Source organism: Lonchura striata, chromosome W, assembly GCF_050655825.1.
Source record: "Lonchura striata isolate lonStrDom1 chromosome W, ASM5065582v1, whole genome shotgun sequence".
Lineage (NCBI taxonomy): Eukaryota > Metazoa > Chordata > Aves > Passeriformes > Estrildidae > Lonchura > Lonchura striata.
The window spans coordinates 14,468,695-14,491,256 of record NC_140743.1 but is presented as its reverse complement, the minus strand read 5'-3'; positions in this window follow the sequence as shown (position 1 = coordinate 14,491,256).

The window sequence follows — 22,562 nt, the reverse complement described above, 5'->3', positions numbered from 1 at the left end:
GGTCTGGGCGCAGACAGTGTGATGAAGATTTGATAAGGTAACACTAAACAGAAGCGGAAGATGGAAAAAGTCCAATGTGTCTCTCGTTCCCGACACAGAACTGCTCCAGGAGGGTCTCCCCTGCCAGGGGAGCCACCAGGGAGTTGCCAAACTTGGGGCCCTCAAACTCACACTTCCTTCCTTCCTTCATTCCTTCCTTCCTTCCTTCTTTCCGTCCTTCCTCGCTTCTTCCCTTCCCTTTGGAAACCCAGGGCAAGGGGAATATCCCCTTGCTGCCCTGGGGTGATCTGATTCCTAGGAGAACACTGATTTTGACCCTCATTCATGGTGAAGGCCTCCTAAGCCTCAAAGTAAATTAATGACCACAAAAATGTGAAATAGATTGCCGAAATTGTAGAGAGTAGTTTAGTATGTCTCATGGTGAGAAATTTAGGTTTTAGGATGTTTTAATATGTTATAGATGGGTTCAATATGGAGGATATAGGGTGTTTTCTCATGTTCCTTTCTTCTCTATTCTTCCTCTCTTGGCTTTAGGTGGTATCTTGTAATTGGGTAGAAAAATCTGCATTGCTGGTCTTTCGGGGTCAGTTATTGGGTTAGAAAGGAAAATAATTTAGGTTCCACTGCTTAATTGGGTAGTTTATTTTTTGATTAGACTTAAAAAGACCTTGCAGCACCAATTTGTTGGCCATTTTTGTGCTGTTTTCACTCATGCAAGGTCTGGGCGCAGACAGTGTGATGAAGATTTGATAAGGTAACACTAAACAGAAGCGGAAGATGGAAAAAGTCCAATGTGTCTCTCGTTCCCGACACAGAACTGCTCCAGGAGGGTCTCCCCTGCCAGGGGAGCCACCAGGGAGTTGCCAAACTTGGGGCCCTCAAACTCACACTTCCTTCCTTCCTTCCTTCCTTCCTTCCTTCCTTCCTTCCTTCCTTCCTTCCTTCCTTCCTTCCTTCCTTCCTTCCTTCCTTCCTTCCTTCCTCGCTTCTTCCCTTCCCTGTGGAAACCCAGGGCAAGGGGAATATCCCCTTTTTTGCCCTGGCGTGTTCTGATTCCTAGGAGAACACTGATTTTGACCCTCATTCATGGTGAAGGCCGCCTAAGCCTCAAAGTAAATTAATGACCACAAAAATGTGAAATAGATTGCAGAAATTGTAGAGAGTAGTTTAGTATGTCTCATGGTGAGAAATTTAGGTTTTAGGATGTTTTAATATGTTATAGATGGGTTCAATATGGAGGATATAGGGTGTTTTCTCATGTTCCTTTCTTCTCTATTCTTCCTCTCTTGGCTTTAGGTGGTATCTTGTAATTGGGTAGAAAAATCTGCATTGCTGGTCTTTCGGGGTCAGTTATTGGGTTAGAAAGGAAAATAATTTAGGTTCCACTGCTTAATTGGGTAGTTTATTTTTTGATTAGACTAAAAAAGACCTTGCAGCACGAATTTGTTGGCCATTTTTGTGCTGTTTTCACTCATGCAAGGTCTGGGCGCAGACAGTGTGATGAAGATTTGATAAGGTAACACTAAACAGAAGCGGAAGATGGAAAAAGTCCAATGTGTCTCTCGTTCCCGACACAGAACTGCTCCAGGAGGGTCTCCCCTGCCAGGGGAGCCACCAGGGAGTTGCCAAACTTGGGGCCCTCAAACTCACACTTCCTTCCTTCCTTCCTTCCTTCCTTCCTTCCTTCCTTCCTTCCTTCCTTCCTTCCTTCCTTCCTTCCTCGCTTCTTCCCTTCCCTGTGGAAACCCAGGGCAAGGGGAATATCCCCTTTTTTGCCCTGGCGTGTTCTGATTCCTAGGAGAACACTGATTTTGACCCTCATTCATGGTGAAGGCCGCCTAAGCCTCAAAGTAAATTAATGACCACAAAAATGTGAAATAGATTGCAGAAATTGTAGAGAGTAGTTTAGTATGTCTCATGGTGAGAAATTTAGGTTTTAGGATGTTTTAATATGTTATAGATGGGTTCAATATGGAGGATATAGGGTGTTTTCTCATGTTCCTTTCTTCTCTATTCTTCCTCTCTTGGCTTTAGGTGGTATCTTGTAATTGGGTAGAAAAATCTGCATTGCTGGTCTTTCGGGGTCAGTTATTGGGTTAGAAAGGAAAATAATTTAGGTTCCACTGCTTAATTGGGTAGTTTATTTTTTGATTAGACTTAAAAAGACCTTGCAGCACCAATTTGTTGGCCATTTTTGTGGTGTTTTCACTCATGCAAGGTCTGGGCGCAGACAGTGTGATGAAGATTTGATAAGGTAACACTAAACAGAAGCGGAAGATGGAAAAAGTCCAATGTGTCTCTCGTTCCCGACACAGAACTGCTCCAGGAGGGTCTCCCCTGCCAGGGGAGCCACCAGGGAGTTGCCAAACTTGGGGCCCTCAAACTCACACTTCCTTCCTTCCTTCCTTCCTTCCTTCCTTCCTTCCTTCCTTCCTTCCTTCCTTCCTTCCTTCCTTCCTTCCTTCCTTCCTCGCTTCTTCCCTTCCCTGTGGAAACCCAGGGCAAGGGGAATATCCCCTTTTTTGCCCTGGGGTGTTCTGATTCCTAGGAGAACACTGATTTTGACCCTCATTCATGGTGAAGGCCTCCTAAGCCTCAAAGTAAATTAATGACCACAAAAATGTGAAATAGATTGCAGAAATTGTAGAGAGTAGTTTAGTATGTCTCATGGTGAGAAATTTAGGTTTTAGGATGTTTTAATATGTTATAGATGGGTTCAATATGGAGGATATAGGGTGTTTTCTCTTGTTCCTTTCCTCTCTATTCTTCTTCCTCTCTTGGCTTTAGGTGGTATCTTGTAATTGGGTAGAAAAATCTGCATTGCTGGTCTTTCGGGGTCAGTTATTGGGTTAGAAAGGAAAATAATTTAGGTGCCACTGCTTAATTGGGTAGTTTATTTTTTGATTAGACTTAAAAAGACCTTGCAGCACGAATTTGTTGGCCATTTTTGTGCTGTTTTCACTCATGCAAGGTCTGGGCGCAGACAGTGTGATGAAGATTTGATAAGGTAACACTAAACAGAAGCGGAAGATGGAAAAAATCCAATGTGTCTCTCGTTCCCGACACAGAACTGCTCCAGGAGGGTCTCCCCTGCCAGGGGAGCCACCAGGGAGTTGCCAAACTTGGGGCCCTCAAACTCACACTTCCTTCCTTCCTTCATTCCTTCCTTCCTTCCTTCTTTCCGTCCTTCCTCGCTTATTCCCTTCCCTTTGGAAACCCAGGGCAAGGGGAATATCCCCTTGCTGCCCTGGGGTGATCTGATTCCTAGGAGAACACTGATTTTGACCCTCATTCATGGTGAAGGCCTCCTAAGCCTCAAAGTAAATTAATGACCACAAAAATGTGAAATAGATTGCCGAAATTGTAGAGAGTAGTTTAGTATGTCTCATGGTGAGAAATTTAGGTTTTAGGATGTTTTAATATGTTATAGATGGGTTCAATATGGAGGATATAGGGTGTTTTCTCATGTTCCTTTCTTCTCTATTCTTCCTCTCTTGGCTTTAGGTGGTATCTTGTAATTGGGTAGAAAAATCTGCATTGCTGGTCTTTCGGGGTCAGTTATTGGGTTAGAAAGGAAAATAATTTAGGTTCCACTGCTTAATTGGGTAGTTTATTTTTTGATTAGACTAAAAAAGACCTTGCAGCACGAATTTGTTGGCCATTTTTGTGCTGTTTTCACTCATGCAAGGTCTGGGCGCAGACAGTGTGATGAAGATTTGATAAGGTAACACTAAACAGAAGCGGAAGATGGAAAAAGTCCAATGTGTCTCTCGTTCCCGACACAGAACTGCTCCAGGAGGGTCTCCCCTGCCAGGGGAGCCACCAGGGAGTTGCCAAACTTGGGGCCCTCAAACTCACACTTCCTTCCTTCCTTCCTTCCTTCCTTCCTTCCTTCCTTCCTTCCTTCCTTCCTTCCTTCCTTCCTTCCTTCCTTCCTCGCTTCTTCCCTTCCCTGTGGAAACCCAGGGCAAGGGGAATATCCCCTTGTCTGCCCTGGGGTGATCTGATTCCTAGGAGAACACTGATTTTGACCCTCATTCATGGTGAAGGCCGCCTAAGCCTCAAAGTAAATTAATGACCACAAAAATGTGAAATAGATTGCAGAAATTGTAGAGAGTAGTTTAGTATGTCACATGGTGAGAAATTTAGTTTTTAGGATGTTTTCGTATGTTATAGATGGGTTCAATATGGAGGATATAGGGTGTTTTCTCTTGTCCCTTTCTTCTCTATTCTTCTTCCTCTCTTGGCTTTAGGTGGTATCTTGTAATTGGGTAGAAAAATCTGCATTGCTGGTCTTTAGGGGTCAGTTATTGGGCTAGAAAGGAAAATAATTTAGGTTCCACTGCTTAATTGGGTTGTTTATTTTTTGATTAGACTTAAAAAGACCTTGCAGCACGAATTTGTTGGCCATTTTTGTGCTGTTTTCACTCATGCAAGGTCTGGGCGCAGACAGTGTGATGAAGATTTGATAAGGTAACACTAAACAGAAGCGGAAGATGGAAAAAGTCCAATGTGTCTCTCGTTCCCGACACAGAACTGCTCCAGGAGGGTCTCCCCTGCCAGGGGAGCCACCAGGGAGTTGCCAAACTTGGGGCCCTCAAACTCACACTTCCTTCCTTCCTTCATTCCTTCCTTCCTTCCTTCTTTCCGTCCTTCCTCGCTTCTTCCCTTCCCTTTGGAAACCCAGGGCAAGGGGAATATCCCCTTGCTGCCCTGGGGTGATCTGATTCCTAGGAGAACACTGATTTTGACCCTCATTCATGGTGAAGGCCTCCTAAGCCTCAAAGTAAATTAATGACCACAAAAATGTGAAATAGATTGCCGAAATTGTAGAGAGTAGTTTAGTATGTCTCATGGTGAGAAATTTAGGTTTTAGGATGTTTTAATATGTTATAGATGGGTTCAATATGGAGGATATAGTGTGTTTTCTCATGTTCCTTTCTTCTCTATTCTTCCTCTCTTGGCTTTAGGTGGTATCTTGTAATTGGGTAGAAAAATCTGCATTGCTGGTCTTTCGGGGTCAGTTATTGGGTTAGAAAGGAAAATAATTTAGGTTCCACTGCTTAATTGGGTAGTTTATTTTTTGATTAGACTTAAAAAGACCTTGCAGCACCAATTTGTTGGCCATTTTTGTGCTGTTTTCACTCATGCAAGGTCTGGGCGCAGACAGTGTGATGAAGATTTGATAAGGTAACACTAAACAGAAGCGGAAGATGGAAAAAGTCCAATGTGTCTCTCGTTCCCGACACAGAACTGCTCCAGGAGGGTCTCCCCTGCCAGGGGAGCCACCAGGGAGTTGCCAAACTTGGGGCCCTCAAACTCACACTTCCTTCCTTCCTTCCTTCCTTCCTTCCTTCCTTCCTTCCTTCCTTCCTTCCTTCCTTCCTTCCTTCCTTCCTTCCTTCCTTCCTTCCTTCCTCCGTTCCTCGCTTCTTCCCTTCCCTGTGGAAACCTAGGGCAAGGGGAATATCCCCTTTTCTGCCCTGGGGTGTTCTGATTCCTAGGAGAACACTGATTTTGACCCTCATTCATGGTGAAGGCCACCTAAGCCTCAAAGTAAATTAATGACCACAAAAATGTGAAATAGATTGCAGAAATTGTAGAGAGTAGTTTAGTATGTCACATGGTGAGAAATTTAGTTTTTAGGATGTTTTCGTATGTTATAGATGGGTTCAATATGGAGGATATAGGGTGTTTTCTCTTGTCCCTTTCTTCTCTATTCTTCTTCCTCTCTTGGCTTTAGGTGGTATCTTGTAATTGGGTAGAAAAATCTGCATTGCTGGTCTTTAGGGGTCAGTTATTGGGCTAGAAAGGAAAATAATTTAGGTTCCACTGCTTAATTGGGTTGTTTATTTTTTGATTAGACTTAAAAAGACCTTGCAGCACGAATTTGTTGGCCATTTTTGTGCTGTTTTCACTCATGCAAGGTCTGGGCGCAGACAGTGTGATGAAGATTTGATAAGGTAACACTAAACAGAAGCGGAAGATGGAAAAAGTCCAATGTGTCTCTCGTTCCCGACACAGAACTGCTCCAGGAGGGTCTCCCCTGCCAGGGGAGCCACCAGGGAGTTGCCAAACTTGGGGCCCTCAAACTCACACTTCCTTCCTTCCTTCCTTCCTTCCTTCCTTCCTTCCTTCTTTCCGTCCTTCCTCGCTTCTTCCCTTCCCTTTGGAAACCCAGGGCAAGGGGAATATCCCCTTGCTGCCCTGGGGTGATCTGATTCCTAGGAGAACACTGATTTTGACCCTCATTCATGGTGAAGGCCTCCTAAGCCTCAAAGTAAATTAATGACCACAAAAATGTGAAATAGATTGCCGAAATTGTAGAGAGTAGTTTAGTATGTCTCATGGTGAGAAATTTAGGTTTTAGGATGTTTTAATATGTTATAGATGGGTTCAATATGGAGGATATAGGGTGTTTTCTCATGTTCCTTTCTTCTCTATTCTTCCTCTCTTGGCTTTAGGTGGTATCTTGTAATTGGGTAGAAAAATCTGCATTGCTGGTCTTTCGGGGTCAGTTATTGGGTTAGAAAGGAAAATAATTTAGGTTCCACTGCTTAATTGGGTAGTTTATTTTTTGATTAGACTAAAAAAGACCTTGCAGCACGAATTTGTTGGCCATTTTTGTGCTGTTTTCACTCATGCAAGGTCTGGGCGCAGACAGTGTGATGAAGATTTTATAAGGTAACACTAAACAGAAGCGGAAGATGGAAAAAGTCCAATGTGTCTCTCGTTCCCGACACAGAACTGCTCCAGGAGGGTCTCCCCTGCCAGGGGAGCCACCAGGGAGTTGCCAAACTTGGGGCCCTCAAACTCACACTTCCTTCCTTCCTTCCTTCCTTCCTTCCTTCCTTCCTTCCTTCCTTCCTTCCTTCCTTCTTTCCTTCCTTCCTTCCTTCCTTCCTTCCTTCCTTCCTTCCTTCCTCCGTTCCTCGCTTCTTCCCTTCCCTGTGGAAACCTAGGGCAAGGGGAATATCCCCTTTTCTGCCCTGGGGTGTTCTGATTCCTAGGAGAACACTGATTTTGACCCTCATTCATGGTGAAGGCCTCCTAAGCCTCAAAGTAAATTAATGACCACAAAAATGTGAAATAGATTGCAGAAATTGTAGAGAGTAGTTTAGTATGTCTCATGGTGAGAAATTTAGGTTTTAGGATGTTTTAATATGTTATAGATGGGTTCAATATGGAGGATATAGGGTGTTTTCTCATGTTCCTTTCTTCTCTATTCTTCCTCTCTTGGCTTTAGGTGGTATCTTGTAATTGGGTAGAAAAATCTGCATTGCTGGTCTTTCGGGGTCAGTTATTGGGTTAGAAAGGAAAATAATTTAGGTTCCACTGCTTAATTGGGTTGTTTATTTTTTGATTAGACTTAAAAAGACCTTGCAGCACGAATTTGTTGGCCATTTTTGTGCTGTTTTCACTCATGCAAGGTCTGGGCGCAGACAGTGTGATGAAGATTTGATAAGGTAACACTAAACAGAAGCGGAAGATGGAAAAAGTCCAATGTGTCTCTCGTTCCCGACACAGAACTCCTCCAGGAGGGTCTCCCCTGCCAGGGGAGCCACCAGGGAGTTGCCAAACTTGGGGCCCTCAAACTCACACTTCCTTCCTTCCTTCCTTCCTTCCTTCCTTCCTTCCTTCCTTCCTTCCTTCCTTCCTTCCTTCCTCGCTTCTTCCCTTCCCTGTGGAAACCCAGGGCAAGGGGAATATCCCCTTTTTTGCCCTGGGGTGTTCTGATTCCTAGGAGAACGCTGATTTTGACCCTCATTCATGGTGAAGGCCTCCTAAGCCTCAAAGTAAATTAATGACCACAAAAATGTGAAATAGATTGCAGAAATTGTAGAGAGTAGTTTAGTATGTCTCATGGTGAGAAATTTAGGTTTTAGGATGTTTTAATATGTTATAGATGGGTTCAATATGGAGGATATAGGGTGTTTTCTCATGTTCCTTTCTTCTCTATTCTTCCTCTCTTGGCTTTAGGTGGTATCTTGTAATTGGGTAGAAAAATCTGCATTGCTGGTCTTTCGGGGTCAGTTATTGGGTTAGAAAGGAAAATAATTTAGGTTCCACTGCTTAATTGGGTTGTTTATTTTTTGATTAGACTTAAAAAGACCTTGTAGCATGAATTTGTTGGCCATTTTTGTGCTGTTTTCACTCATGCAAGGTCTGGGCGCAGACAGTGTGATGAAGATTTGATAAGGTAACACTAAACAGAAGCGGAAGATGGAAAAAGTCCAATGTGTCTCTCGTTCCCGACACAGAACTGCTCCAGGAGGGTCTCCCCTGCCAGGGGAGCCACCAGGGAGTTGCCAAACTTGGGGCCCTCAAACTCACACTTCCTTCCTTCCTTCCTTCCTTCCTTCCTTCCTTCCTTCCTTCCTTCCTTCCTTCCTTCCTTCCTTCCTTCCTTCCTTCCTCCGTTCCTCGCTTCTTCCCTTCCCTGTGGAAACCCAGGGCAAGGGGAATATCCCCTTTTTTGCCCTGGGGTGTTCTGATTCCTAGGAGAACACTGATTTTGACCCTCATTCATGGTGAAGGCCTCCTAAGCCTCAAAGTAAATTAATGACCACAAAAATGTGAAATAGATTGCAGAAATTGTAGAGAGTAGTTTAGTATGTCTCATGGTGAGAAATTTAGGTTTTAGGATGTTTTAATATGTTATAGATGGGTTCAATATGGAGGATATAGGGTGTTTTCTCTTGTTCCTTTCCTCTCTATTCTTCTTCCTCTCTTGGCTTTAGGTGGTATCTTGTAATTGGGTAGAAAAATCTGCATTGCTGGTCTTTCGGGGTCAGTTATTGGGTTAGAAAGGAAAATAATTTAGGTGCCACTGCTTAATTGGGTAGTTTATTTTTTGATTAGACTTAAAAAGACCTTGCAGCACGAATTTGTTGGCCATTTTTGTGCTGTTTTCACTCATGCAAGGTCTGGGCGCAGACAGTGTGATGAAGATTTGATAAGGTAACACTAAACAGAAGCGGAAGATGGAAAAAGTCCAATGTGTCTCTCGTTCCCGACACAGAACTGCTCCAGGAGGGTCTCCCCTGCCAGGGGAGCCACCAGGGAGTTGCCAAACTTGGGGCCCTCAAACTCACACTTCCTTCCTTCCTTCCTTCCTTCCTTCCTTCCTTCCTTCCTTCCTTCCTTCCTTCCTTCCTTCCTCCGTTCCTCGCTTCTTCCCTTCCCTGTGGAAACCTAGGGCAAGGGGAATATCCCCTTTTCTGCCCTGGGGTGTTCTGATTTTTAGGAGAACACTGATTTTGACCCTCATTCATGGTGAAGGCCGCCTAAGCCTCAAAGTAAATTAATGACCACAAAAATGTGAAATAGATTGCAGAAATTGTAGAGAGTAGTTTAGTATGTCACATGGTGAGAAATTTAGTTTTTAGGATGTTTTCGTATGTTATAGATGGGTTCAATATGGAGGATATAGGGTGTTTTCTCTTGTCCCTTTCTTCTCTATTCTTCTTCCTCTCTTGGCTTTAGGTGGTATCTTGTAATTGGGTAGAAAAATCTGCATTGCTGGTCTTTAGGGGTCAGTTATTGGGCTAGAAAGGAAAATAATTTAGGTTCCACTGCTTAATTGGGTTGTTTATTTTTTGATTAGACTTAAAAAGACCTTGCAGCACGAATTTGTTGGCCATTTTTGTGCTGTTTTCACTCATGCAAGGTCTGGGCGCAGACAGTGTGATGAAGATTTGATAAGGTAACACTAAACAGAAGCGGAAGATGGAAAAAGTCCAATGTGTCTCTCGTTCCCGACACAGAACTGCTCCAGGAGGGTCTCCCCTGCCAGGGGAGCCACCAGGGAGTTGCCAAACTTGGGGCCCTCAAACTCACACTTCCTTCCTTCCTTCCTTCCTTCCTTCCTTCCTTCCTTCCTTCCTTCCTTCCTTCCTTCCTTCCTTCCTTCCTTCCTTCCTTCCTCGCTTCTTCCCTTCCCTGTGGAAACCCAGGGCAAGGGGAATATCCCCTTTTTTGCCCTGGGGTGTTCTGATTCCTAGGAGAACACTGATTTTGACCCTCATTCATGGTGAAGGCCTCCTAAGCCTCAAAGTAAATTAATGACCACAAAAATGTGAAATAGATTGCAGAAATTGTAGAGAGTAGTTTAGTATGTCTCATGGTGAGAAATTTAGGTTTTAGGATGTTTTAATATGTTATAGATGGGTTCAATATGGAGGATATAGGGTGTTTTCTCTTGTTCCTTTCCTCTCTATTCTTCTTCCTCTCTTGGCTTTAGGTGGTATCTTGTAATTGGGTAGAAAAATCTGCATTGCTGGTCTTTCGGGGTCAGTTATTGGGTTAGAAAGGAAAATAATTTAGGTTCCACTGCTTAATTGGGTTGTTTATTTTTTGATTAGACTTAAAAAGACCTTGTAGCACGAATTTGTTGGCCATTTTTGTGCTGTTTTCACTCATGCAAGGTCTGGGCGCAGACAGTGTGATGAAGATTTGATAAGGTAACACTAAACAGAAGCGGAAGATGGAAAAAGTCCAATGTGTCTCTCGTTCCCGACACAGAACTGCTCCAGGAGGGTCTCCCCTGCCAGGGGAGCCACCAGGGAGTTGCCAAACTTGGGGCCCTCAAACTCACACTTCCTTCCTTCCTTCCTTCCTTCCTTCCTTCCTTCCTTCCTTCCTTCCTTCCTTCCTTCCTTCCTTCCTTCCTTCCTCCGTTCCTCGCTTCTTCCCTTCCCTGTGGAAACCTAGGGCAAGGGGAATATCCCCTTTTCTGCCCTGGGGTGTTCTGATTCCTAGGAGAACACTGATTTTGACCCTCATTCATGGTGAAGGCCTCCTAAGCCTCAAAGTAAATTAATGACCACAAAAATGTGAAATAGATTGCAGAAATTGTAGAGAGTAGTTTAGTATGTCTCATGGTGAGAAATTTAGGTTTTAGGATGTTTTAATATGTTATAGATGGGTTCAATATGGAGGATATAGGGTGTTTTCTCTTGTTCCTTTCCTCTCTATTCTTCTTCCTCTCTTGGCTTTAGGTGGTATCTTGTAATTGGGTAGAAAAATCTGCATTGCTGGTCTTTCGGGGTCAGTTATTGGGTTAGAAAGGAAAATAATTTAGGTTCCACTGCTTAATTGGGTTGTTTATTTTTTGATTAGACTTAAAAAGACCTTGCAGCACGAATTTGTTGGCCATTTTTGTGCTGTTTTCACTCATGCAAGGTCTGGGCGCAGACAGTGTGATGAAGATTTGATAAGGTAACACTAAACAGAAGCGGAAGATGGAAAAAGTCCAATGTGTCTCTCGTTCCCGACACAGAACTCCTCCAGGAGGGTCTCCCCTGCCAGGGGAGCCACCAGGGAGTTGCCAAACTTGGGGCCCTCAAACTCACACTTCCTTCCTTCCTTCCTTCCTTCCTTCCTTCCTTCCTTCCTTCCTTCCTTCCTTCCTTCCTTCCTTCCTCGCTTCTTCCCTTCCCTGTGGAAACCCAGGGCAAGGGGAATATCCCCTTGTCTGCCCTGGGGTGATCTGATTCCTAGGAGAACGCTGATTTTGACCCTCATTCATGGTGAAGGCCTCCTAAGCCTCAAAGTAAATTAATGACCACAAAAATGTGAAATAGATTGCAGAAATTGTAGAGAGTAGTTTAGTATGTCTCATGGTGAGAAATTTAGGTTTTAGGATGTTTTAATATGTTATAGATGGGTTCAATATGGAGGATATAGGGTGTTTTCTCATGTTCCTTTCTTCTCTATTCTTCCTCTCTTGGCTTTAGGTGGTATCTTGTAATTGGGTAGAAAAATCTGCATTGCTGGTCTTTCGGGGTCAGTTATTGGGTTAGAAAGGAAAATAATTTAGGTTCCACTGCTTAATTGGGTAGTTTATTTTTTGATTAGACTTAAAAAGACCTTGTAGCACGAATTTGTTGGCCATTTTTGTGCTGTTTTCACTCATGCAAGGTCTGGGCGCAGACAGTGTGATGAAGATTTGATAAGGTAACACTAAACAGAAGCGGAAGATGGAAAAAGTCCAATGTGTCTCTCGTTCCCGACACAGAACTGCTCCAGGAGGGTCTCCCCTGCCAGGGGAGCCACCAGGGAGTTGCCAAACTTGGGGCCCTCAAACTCACACTTCCTTCCTTCCTTCCTTCCTTCCTTCCTTCCTTCCTTCCTCCGTTCCTCGCTTCTTCCCTTCCCTGTGGAAACCTAGGGCAAGGGGAATATCCCCTTTTCTGCCCTGGGGTGTTCTGATTTTTAGGAGAACACTGATTTTGACCCTCATTCATGGTGAAGGCCGCCTAAGCCTCAAAGTAAATTAATGACCACAAAAATGTGAAATAGATTGCAGAAATTGTAGAGAGTAGTTTAGTATGTCACATGGTGAGAAATTTAGTTTTTAGGATGTTTTCGTATGTTATAGATGGGTTCAATATGGAGGATATAGGGTGTTTTCTCTTGTCCCTTTCTTCTCTATTCTTCTTCCTCTCTTGGCTTTAGGTGGTATCTTGTAATTGGGTAGAAAAATCTGCATTGCTGGTCTTTAGGGGTCAGTTATTGGGCTAGAAAGGAAAATAATTTAGGTTCCACTGCTTAATTGGGTTGTTTATTTTTTGATTAGACTTAAAAAGACCTTGCAGCACGAATTTGTTGGCCATTTTTGTGCTGTTTTCACTCATGCAAGGTCTGGGCGCAGACAGTGTGATGAAGATTTGATAAGGTAACACTAAACAGAAGCGGAAGATGGAAAAAGTCCAATGTGTCTCTCGTTCCCGACACAGAACTGCTCCAGGAGGGTCTCCCCTGCCAGGGGAGCCACCAGGGAGTTGCCAAACTTGGGGCCCTCAAACTCAAACTTCCTTCCTTCCTTCATTCCTTCCTTCCTTCCTTCTTTCCGTCCTTCCTCGCTTCTTCCCTTCCCTTTGGAAACCCAGGGCAAGGGGAATATCCCCTTGCTGCCCTGGGGTGATCTGATTCCTAGGAGAACACTGATTTTGACCCTCATTCATGGTGAAGGCCTCCTAAGCCTCAAAGTAAATTAATGACCACAAAAATGTGAAATAGATTGCCGAAATTGTAGAGAGTAGTTTAGTATGTCTCATGGTGAGAAATTTAGGTTTTAGGATGTTTTAATATGTTATAGATGGGTTCAATATGGAGGATATAGGGTGTTTTCTCATGTTCCTTTCTTCTCTATTCTTCCTCTCTTGGCTTTAGGTGGTATCTTGTAATTGGGTAGAAAAATCTGCATTGCTGGTCTTTCGGGGTCAGTTATTGGGTTAGAAAGGAAAATAATTTAGGTTCCACTGCTTAATTGGGTAGTTTATTTTTTGATTAGACTTAAAAAGACCTTGCAGCACCAATTTGTTGGCCATTTTTGTGCTGTTTTCACTCATGCAAGGTCTGGGCGCAGACAGTGTGATGAAGATTTGATAAGGTAACACTAAACAGAAGCGGAAGATGGAAAAAGTCCAATGTGTCTCTCGTTCCCGACACAGAACTGCTCCAGGAGGGTCTCCCCTGCCAGGGGAGCCACCAGGGAGTTGCCAAACTTGGGGCCCTCAAACTCACACTTCCTTCCTTCCTTCCTTCCTTCCTTCCTTCCTTCCTTCCTTCCTTCCTTCCTTCCTTCCTTCCTTCCTTCCTTCCTTCCTCTGTTCCTCGCTTCTTCCCTTCCCTGTGGAAACCTAGGGCAAGGGGAATATCCCCTTTTCTGCCCTGGGGTGTTCTGATTCCTAGGAGAACACTGATTTTGACCCTCATTCATGGTGAAGGCCTCCTAAGCCTCAAAGTAAATTAATGACCACAAAAATGTGAAATAGATTGCAGAAATTGTAGAGAGTAGTTTAGTATGTCTCATGGTGAGAAATTTAGGTTTTAGGATGTTTTAATATGTTATAGATGGGTTCAATATGGAGGATATAGGGTGTTTTCTCATGTTCCTTTCTTCTCTATTCTTCCTCTCTTGGCTTTAGGTGGTATCTTGTAATTGGGTAGAAAAATCTGCATTGCTGGTCTTTCGGGGTCAGTTATTGGGTTAGAAAGGAAAATAATTTAGGTTCCACTGCTTAATTGGGTAGTTTATTTTTTGATTAGACTTAAAAAGACCTTGCAGCACGAATTTGTTGGCCATTTTTGTGCTGTTTTCACTCATGCAAGGTCTGGGCGCAGACAGTGTGATGAAGATTTGATAAGGTAACACTAAACAGAAGCGGAAGATGGAAAAAGTCCAATGTGTCTCTCGTTCCCGACACAGAACTGCTCCAGGAGGGTCTCCCCTGCCAGGGGAGCCACCAGGGAGTTGCCAAACTTGGGGCCCTCAAACTCACACTTCCTTCCTTCCTTCCTTCCTTCCTTCCTTCCTTCCTTCCTTCCTTCCTTCCTTCCTTCCTTCCTTCCTTCCTCGCTTCTTCCCTTCCCTGTGGAAACCCAGGGCAAGGGGAATATCCCCTTTTTTGCCCTGGGGTGTTCTGATTCCTAGGAGAACACTGATTTTGACCCTCATTCATGGTGAAGGCCTCCTAAGCCTCAAAGTAAATTAATGACCACAAAAATGTGAAATAGATTGCAGAAATTGTAGAGAGTAGTTTAGTATGTCTCATGGTGAGAAATTTAGGTTTTAGGATGTTTTAATATGTTATAGATGGGTTCAATATGGAGGATATAGGGTGTTTTCTCTTGTTCCTTTCCTCTCTATTCTTCTTCCTCTCTTGGCTTTAGGTGGTATCTTGTAATTGGGTAGAAAAATCTGCATTGCTGGTCTTTCGGGGTCAGTTATTGGGTTAGAAAGGAAAATAATTTAGGTTCCACTGCTTAATTGGGTAGTTTATTTTTTGATTAGACTTAAAAAGACCTTGCAGCACGAATTTGTTGGCCATTTTTGTGCTGTTTTCACTCATGCAAGGTCTGGGCGCAGACAGTGTGATGAAGATTTGATAAGGTAACACTAAACAGAAGCGGAAGATGGAAAAAGTCCAATGTGTCTCTCGTTCCCGACACAGAACTCCTCCAGGAGGGTCTCCCCTGCCAGGGGAGCCACCAGGGAGTTGCCAAACTTGGGGCCCTCAAACTCACACTTCCTTCCTTCCTTCCTTCCTTCCTTCCTTCCTTCCTTCCTTCCTTCCTTCCTTCCTTCCTTCCTCGCTTCTTCCCTTCCCTGTGGAAACCCAGGGCAAGGGGAATATCCCCTTGTCTGCCCTGGGGTGATCTGATTCCTAGGAGAACGCTGATTTTGACCCTCATTCATGGTGAAGGCCTCCTAAGCCTCAAAGTAAATTAATGACCACAAAAATGTGAAATAGATTGCAGAAATTGTAGAGAGTAGTTTAGTATGTCTCATGGTGAGAAATTTAGGTTTTAGGATGTTTTAATATGTTATAGATGGGTTCAATATGGAGGATATAGGGTGTTTTCTCATGTTCCTTTATTCTCTATTCTTCCTCTCTTGGCTTTAGGTGGTATCTTGTAATTGGGTAGAAAAATCTGCATTGCTGGTCTTTCGGGGTCAGTTATTGGGTTAGAAAGGAAAATAATTTAGGTTCCACTGCTTAATTGGGTAGTTTATTTTTTGATTAGACTTAAAAAGACCTTGTAGCACGAATTTGTTGGCCATTTTTGTGCTGTTTTCACTCATGCAAGGTCTGGGCGCAGACAGTGTGATGAAGATTTGATAAGGTAACACTAAACAGAAGCGGAAGATGGAAAAAGTCCAATGTGTCTCTCGTTCCCGACACAGAACTGCTCCAGGAGGGTCTCCCCTGCCAGGGGAGCCACCAGGGAGTTGCCAAACTTGGGGCCCTCAAACTCACACTTCCTTCCTTCCTTCCTTCCTTCCTTCCTCCGTTCCTCGCTTCTTCCCTTCCCTGTGGAAACCTAGGGCAAGGGGAATATCCCCTTTTCTGCCCTGGGGTGTTCTGATTCCTAGGAGAACACTGATTTTGACCCTCATTCATGGTGAAGGCCTCCTAAGCCTCAAAGTAAATTAATGACCACAAAAATGTGAAATAGATTGCAGAAATTGTAGAGAGTAGTTTAGTATGTCTCATGGTGAGAAATTTAGGTTTTAGGATGTTTTAATATGTTATAGATGGGTTCAATATGGAGGATATAGGGTGTTTTCTCTTGTTCCTTTCCTCTCTATTCTTCTTCCTCTCTTGGCTTTAGGTGGTATCTTGTAATTGGGTAGAAAAATCTGCATTGCTGGTCTTTCGGGGTCAGTTATTGGGTTAGAAAGGAAAATAATTTAGGTTCCACTGCTTAATTGGGTTGTTTATTTTTTGATTAGACTTAAAAAGACCTTGCAGCACGAATTTGTTGGCCATTTTTGTGCTGTTTTCACTCATGCAAGGTCTGGGCGCAGACAGTGTGATGAAGATTTGATAAGGTAACACTAAACAGAAGCGGAAGATGGAAAAAGTCCAATGTGTCTCTCGTTCCCGACACAGAACTCCTCCAGGAGGGTCTCCCCTGCCAGGGGAGCCACCAGGGAGTTGCCAAACTTGGGGCCCTCAAACTCACACTTCCTTCCTTCCTTCCTTCCTTCCTTCCTTCCTTCCTTCCTTCCTTCCTTCCTTCCTCGCTTCTTCCCTTCCCTGTGGAAACCCAGGGCAAGGGGAATATCCCCTTGTCTGCCCTGGGGTGATCTGATTCCTAGGAGAACGCTGATTTTGACCCTCATTCATGGTGAAGGCCTCCTAAGCCTCAAAGTAAATTAATGACCACAAAAATGTGAAATAGATTGCAGAAATTGTAGAGAGTAGTTTAGTATGTCTCATGGTGAGAAATTTAGGTTTTAGGATGTTTTAATATGTTATAGATGGGTTCAATATGGAGGATATAGGGTGTTTTCTCATGTTCCTTTCTTCTCTATTCTTCCTCTCTTGGCTTTAGGTGGTATCTTGTAATTGGGTAGAAAAATCTGCATTGCTGGTCTTTCGGGGTCAGTTATTGGGTTAGAAAGGAAAATAATTTAGGTTCCACTGCTTAATTGGGTTGTTTATTTTTTGATTAGACTTAAAAAGACCTTGTAGCACGAATTTGTTGGCCATTTTTGTGCTGTTTTCACTCATGCAAGGTCTGGGCGCAGACAGTGTGATGAAGATTTGATAAGGTAACACTAAACAGAAGCGGAAGATGGAAAAAGTCCAATGTGTCTCTCGTTCCCGACACAGAACTGCTCCAGGAGGGTCTCCCCTGCCAGGGGAGCCACCAGGGAGTTGCCAAACTTGGGGCCCTCAAACTCACACTTCCTTCCTTCCTTCCTTCCTTCCTTCCTTCCTTCCTTCCTTCCTTCCTTCCTTCCTTCCTTCCTTCCTCCGTTCCTCGCTTCTTCCCTTCCCTGTGGAAACCTAGGGCAAGGGGAATATCCCCTTTTCTGCCCTGGGGTGTTCTGATTCCTAGGAGAACACTGATTTTGACCCTCATTCATGGTGAAGGCCTCCTAAGCCTCAAAGTAAATTAATGACCACAAAAATGTGAAATAGATTGCAGAAATTGTAGAGAGTAGTTTAGTATGTCTCATGGTGAGAAATTTAGGTTTTAGGATGTTTTAATATGTTATAGATGGGTTCAATATGGAGGATATAGGGTGTTTTCTCTTGTTCCTTTCCTCTCTATTCTTCTTCCTCTCTTGGCTTTAGGTGGTATCTTGTAATTGGGTAGAAAAATCTGCATTGCTGGTCTTTCGGGGTCAGTTATTGGGTTAGAAAGGAAAATAATTTAGGTTCCACTGCTTAATTGGGTTGTTTATTTTTTGATTAGACTTAAAAAGACCTTGCAGCACGAATTTGTTGGCCATTTTTGTGCTGTTTTCACTCATGCAAGGTCTGGGCGCAGACAGTGTGATGAAGATTTGATAAGGTAACACTAAACAGAAGCGGAAGATGGAAAAAGTCCAATGTGTCTCTCGTTCCCGACACAGAACTCCTCCAGGAGGGTCTCCCCTGCCAGGGGAGCCACCAGGGAGTTGCCAAACTTGGGGCCCTCAAACTCACACTTCCTTCCTTCCTTCCTTCCTTCCTTCCTTCCTTCCTTCCTTCCTTCCTTCCTTCCTTCCTTCCTTCCTTCCTTCCTTCCTTCCTTCCTCGCTTCTTCCCTTCCCTGTGGAAACCCAGGGCAAGGGGAATATCCCCTTGTCTGCCCTGGGGTGATCTGATTCCTAGGAGAACGCTGATTTTGACCCTCATTCATGGTGAAGGCCTCCTAAGCCTCAAAGTAAATTAATGACCACAAAAATGTGAAATAGATTGCAGAAATTGTAGAGAGTAGTTTAGTATGTCTCATGGTGAGAAATTTAGGTTTTAGGATGTTTTAATATGTTATAGATGGGTTCAATATGGAGGATATAGGGTGTTTTCTCATGTTCCTTTCTTCTCTATTCTTCCTCTCTTGGCTTTAGGTGGTATCTTGTAATTGGGTAGAAAAATCTGCATTGCTGGTCTTTCGGGGTCAGTTATTGGGTTAGAAAGGAAAATAATTTAGGTTCCACTGCTTAATTGGGTAGTTTATTTTTTGATTAGACTTAAAAAGACCTTGTAGCACGAATTTGTTGGCCATTTTTGTGCTGTTTTCACTCATGCAAGGTCTGGGCGCAGACAGTGTGATGAAGATTTGATAAGGTAACACTAAACAGAAGCGGAAGATGGAAAAAGTCCAATGTGTCTCTCGTTCCCGACACAGAACTCCTCCAGGAGGGTCTCCCCTGCCAGGGGAGCCACCAGGGAGTTGCCAAACTTGGGGCCCTCAAACTCACACTTCCTTCCTTCCTTCCTTCCTTCCTTCCTTCCTTCCTTCCTTCCTTCCTTCCTTCCTTCCTTCCTTCCTTCCTTCCTTCCTTCCTTCCTTCCTTCCTTCCTTCCTTCCTTCCTTCCTTCCTTCCTCGCTTCTTCCCTTCCCTGTGGAAACCCAGGGCAAGGGGAATATCCCCTTGTCTGCCCTGGGGTGATCTGATTCCTAGGAGAACGCTGATTTTGACCCTCATTCATGGTGAAGGCCTCCTAAGCCTCAAAGTAAATTAATGACCACAAAAATGTGAAATAGATTGCAGAAATTGTAGAGAGTAGTTTAGTATGTCTCATGGTGAGAAATTTAGGTTTTAGGATGTTTTAATATGTTATAGATGGGTTCAATATGGAGGATATAGGGTGTTTTCTCATGTTCCTTTCTTCTCTATTCTTCCTCTCTTGGCTTTAGGTGGTATCTTGTAATTGGGTAGAAAAATCTGCATTGCTGGTCTTTCGGGGTCAGTTATTGGGTTAGAAAGGAAAATAATTTAGGTTCCACTGCTTAATTGGGTAGTTTATTTTTTGATTAGACTTAAAAAGACCTTGTAGCACGAATTTGTTGGCCATTTTTGTGCTGTTTTCACTCATGCAAGGTCTGGGCGCAGACAGTGTGATGAAGATTTGATAAGGTAACACTAAACAGAAGCGGAAGATGGAAAAAGTCCAATGTGTCTCTCGTTCCCGACACAGAACTGCTCCAGGAGGGTCTCCCCTGCCAGGGGAGCCACCAGGGAGTTGCCAAACTTGGGGCCCTCAAACTCACACTTCCTTCCTTCCTTCCTTCCTTCCTTCCTTCCTTCCTTCCTTCCTTCCTTCTTTCCGTCCTTCCTCGCTTCTTCCCTTCCCTTTGGAAACCCAGGGCAAGGGGAATATCCCCTTGCTGCCCTGGGGTGATCTGATTCCTAGGAGAACACTGATTTTGACCCTCATTCATGGTGAAGGCCTCCTAAGCCTCAAAGTAAATTAATGACCACAAAAATGTGAAATAGATTGCAGAAATTGTAGAGAGTAGTTTAGTATGTCTCATGGTGAGAAATTTAGGTTTTAGGATGTTTTAATATGTTATAGATGGGTTCAATATGGAGGATATAGGGTGTTTTCTCATGTTCCTTTCTTCTCTATTCTTCCTCTCTTGGCTTTAGGTGGTATCTTGTAATTGGGTAGAAAAATCTGCATTGCTGGTCTTTCGGGGTCAGTTATTGGGTTAGAAAGGAAAATAATTTAGGTTCCACTGCTTAATTGGGTAGTTTATTTTTTGATTAGACTAAAAAAGACCTTGCAGCACGAATTTGTTGGCCATTTTTGTGCTGTTTTCACTCATGCAAGGTCTGGGCGCAGACAGTGTGATGAAGATTTGATAAGGTAACACTAAACAGAAGCGGAAGATGGAAAAAGTCCAATGTGTCTCTCGTTCCCGACACAGAACTGCTCCAGGAGGGTCTCCCCTGCCAGGGGAGCCACCAGGGAGTTGCCAAACTTGGGGCCCTCAAACTCACACTTCCTTCCTTCCTTCCTTCCTTCCTTCCTTCCTTCCTTCCTTCCTTCCTTCCTTCCTTCCTTCCTTCCTTCCTTCCTTCCTTCCTTCCTTCCTTCCTTCCTTCCTTCCTTCCTCGCTTCTTCCCTTCCCTGTGGAAACCCAGGGCAAGGGGAATATCCCCTTGTCTGCCCTGGGGTGATCTGATTCCTAGGAGAACACTGATTTTGACCCTCATTCATGGTGAAGGCCTCCTAAGCCTCAAAGTAAATTAATGACCACAAAAATGTGAAATAGATTGCAGAAATTGTAGAGAGTAGTTTAGTATGTCTCATGGTGAGAAATTTAGGTTTTAGGATGTTTTAATATGTTATAGATGGGTTCAATATGGAGGATATAGGGTGTTTTCTCTTGTTCCTTTCCTCTCTATTCTTCTTCCTCTCTTGGCTTTAGGTGGTATCTTGTAATTGGGTAGAAAAATCTGCATTGCTGGTTTTTAGGGGTCAGTTATTGGGTTAGAAAGGAAAATAATTTAGGTTCCACTGCTTAATTGGGTAGTTTATTTTTTGATTAGACTTAAAAAGACCTTGCAGCACGAATTTGTTGGCCATTTTTGTGCTGTTTTCACTCATGCAAGGTCTGGGCGCAGACAGTGTGATGAAGATTTGATAAGGTAACACTAAACAGAAGCGGAAGATGGAAAAAGTCCAATGTGTCTCTCATTCCCGACACAGAACTGCTCCAGGAGGGTCTCCCCTGCCAGGGGAGCCACCAGGGAGTTGCCAAACTTGGGGCCCTCAAACTCACACTTCCTTCCTTCCTTCCTTCCTTCCTTCCTTCCTTCCTTCCTTCCTTCCTTCCTTCCTTCCTTCCTTCTTTCCGTCCTTCCTCGCTTCTTCCCTTCCCTTTGGAAACCCAGGGCAAGGGGAATATCCCCTTGCTGCCCTGGGGTGATCTGATTCCTAGGAGAACACTGATTTTGACCCTCATTCATGGTGAAGGCCTCCTAAGCCTCAAAGTAAATTAATGACCACAAAAATGTGAAATAGATTGCAGAAATTGTAGAGAGTAGTTTAGTATGTCTCATGGTGAGAAATTTAGGTTTTAGGATGTTTTAATATGTTATAGATGGGTTCAATATGGAGGATATAGGGTGTTTTCTCATGTTCCTTTCTTCTCTATTCTTCCTCTCTTGGCTTTAGGTGGTATCTTGTAATTGGGTAGAAAAATCTGCATTGCTGGTCTTTCGGGGTCAGTTATTGGGTTAGAAAGGAAAATAATTTAGGTTCCACTGCTTAATTGGGTAGTTTATTTTTTGATTAGACTAAAAAAGACCTTGCAGCACGAATTTGTTGGCCATTTTTGTGCTGTTTTCACTCATGCAAGGTCTGGGCGCAGACAGTGTGATGAAGATTTTATAAGGTAACACTAAACAGAAGCGGAAGATGGAAAAAGTCCAATGTGTCTCTCGTTCCCGACACAGAACTGCTCCAGGAGGGTCTCCCCTGCCAGGGGAGCCACCAGGAAGTTGCCAAACTTGGGGCCCTCAAACTCACACTTCCTTCCTTCCTTCCTTCCTTCCTTCCTTCCTTCCTTCCTTCCTTCCTTCCTTCCTTCCTTCCTTCCTTCCTCGCTTCTTCCCTTCCCTGTGGAAACCCAGGGCAAGGGGAATATCCCCTTGTCTGCCCTGGGGTGATCTGATTCCTAGGAGAACACTGATTTTGACCCTCATTCATGGTGAAGGCCTCCTAAGCCTCAAAGTAAATTAATGACCACAAAAATGTGAAATAGATTGCAGAAATTGTAGAGAGTAGTTTAGTATGTCTCATGGTGAGAAATTTAGGTTTTAGGATGTTTTAATATGTTATAGATGGGTTCAATATGGAGGATATAGGGTGTTTTCTCTTGTTCCTTTCCTCTCTATTCTTCTTCCTCTCTTGGCTTTAGGTGGTATCTTGTAATTGGGTAGAAAAATCTGCATTGCTGGTTTTTAGGGGTCAGTTATTGGGTTAGAAAGGAAAATAATTTAGGTTCCACTGCTTAATTGGGTAGTTTATTTTTTGATTAGACTTAAAAAGACCTTGCAGCACGAATTTGTTGGCCATTTTTGTGCTGTTTTCACTCATGCAAGGTCTGGGCGCAGACAGTGTGATGAAGATTTGATAAGGTAACACTAAACAGAAGCGGAAGATGGAAAAAGTCCAATGTGTCTCTCATTCCCGACACAGAACTGCTCCAGGAGGGTCTCCCCTGCCAGGGGAGCCACCAGGGAGTTGCCAAACTTGGGGCCCTCAAACTCACACTTCCTTCCTTCCTTCCTTCCTTCCTTCCTTCCTTCCTTCCTTCCT